A 1,971-nucleotide genomic window follows, 5' to 3' on the forward strand; every position below is an offset into this window, starting at 1 on the left:
TTGCAAAAGTTGCTGAACCTAGTCACTTTAAAAGATCCAAAAACAGAAATTTCCAAATAAGATTCTCATCTATATTTACACCCAAAAACTTTATATACTCTTCCCTGTTTACTGACTTCTGTTGATGTGCTATATTTATTGAAGGAACTGTACTTTTTGCAGCTTAAAATTGGGTTTACAGTGGGTTTTTTTTCAAAATTTTGAGCAAGCCCATTTTCAGAAAACCAATCAATGACTTTTCCAAAGACCTTATTTGTATCATTTTCAATTGGAGTTTCTTTTACTGGATTAATAGTGATGCTTGTGTCAACAGCAAACAGTGTCAGTTCAGCTTCCTATTTCAGATAGAAATGAAGATCGTTCATATATATCAAGAACAGAAGGGGACTCATGATTGAACCCTGTGGAACAACTAATGTAATTTCACTCCAGTTGGATGAAGTGGTAAACTTATTTAAATCACTTGACCCATATGAGGAAACTTTTTGCCTCCTGTTCTGTAGGTATGACTTTAACCACTCATATACTATTCCATTTATACCATAGAACTGTATTGTGTATTGCTGCCTCAGTGAAAAAGTATTTTTAAAATCCGAACTGTGATTTACTAAGTACCTATTACCATTGAGGTGGCTAACAGCTTTTGAGTACATTACTTTCGCCAAGATTTTTGAAAATGCTGTAAGCTTATTAGAGATATCATCTACTGCAACAGAATATTTATTTTTCAAAGATTTAATAATTTTCCTTATTTCACAAGAGGTTGTCAGGTGAAACCTAATCTGATAAATTTTTTCAAAACAGAGTCTTCCATGAACTGCCTGGTTTTTTCTTTTGAACTGTTCTCACCAACCTTATCTGCTACACTTAAGAAATGGTTGTTAAATACATTAGCTAATTGTGTACTGTTGGTTAGGATGGTCTTGTTCTCTTTAAAGTAATACTACCTACCCAAGTGGTTACTTTTCGGGTCTCCCTTCTAACAAAATTCTATATTGATTTGATTTTATTGCTGGAGTTGTTAATTTCTTCTCTAACATACATATTTCTTGATTTCCTTACAACTTTTCTCAGTATGTTACAATAATTTTTATAGTGTAAAACTACTTCTGGATCTTTACTAGTTCTTGCTCTCTCATACAGTTCTCTTTTTCTTACCTATAATAATCTAATGTTTCTTTGAAAAGTGTGTGGTGTTACATTTAGTAATTTTCTTTGGTAAACAATGTTCAAAAAGGGATATAAATTTATCAAGAAATATGTTGTTTTTATCATTAGCATTTAGCTCATTATATACATCCCCCCAATTAACATTTCTTAAGCTTACTCTGAAGTGCTCTTTAGATACCAGGTTGAGGGACCTCACACCTTTACTTAATGGTTTCCGAAATGTACACCCTGTTAGCTCTTGTGGGTTAATCAGGTGTGCATCATGGTCTGACAATCCATTTACCACAGGGAAAGCATGTGTTTGTTTTACATCCTCTTTCTGTACAAGCACATTATCTGTTAGCATGCTACTGTCTTGAGCTATATGTGTAGGGAAAATGATAACTGATTCTAAGTTATATGTTGATAATAACACTTATAGTTCACTTTTCCTATCAGAGGGGTTGGGTTGTTTGGGGAAGGAGACCAGACAGCGAGGTCACCAGTTCCTATCAGAATTACTTAGAGAGTTTACATTGAAATCACCACAGAGTAATTACTTCTTCTTTTTGTCTGAGAGACAAAACAGGCAAACTTTTTAATGAACAGCTCGCAGTCTCCTAAAGGGGACCTGTACAATGTTGCTAATATCAATACTACATTATCTAGCTGAAATTCGCATGCACAAACCTCAAAGTGCTGATCAACACAAAATTTGCTTACTTCTACAGTTTTGCATTTATACCCTTGTTTTATGAAAATGGCAACCCCTCCTTTATCCATCTTAGATCTACAAGTGTAAGATGCCAAATTATACCCACT

Source organism: Schistocerca piceifrons, chromosome 5, assembly GCF_021461385.2.
Source record: "Schistocerca piceifrons isolate TAMUIC-IGC-003096 chromosome 5, iqSchPice1.1, whole genome shotgun sequence".
Classification (NCBI taxonomy): Eukaryota; Metazoa; Arthropoda; class Insecta; order Orthoptera; family Acrididae; genus Schistocerca; species Schistocerca piceifrons.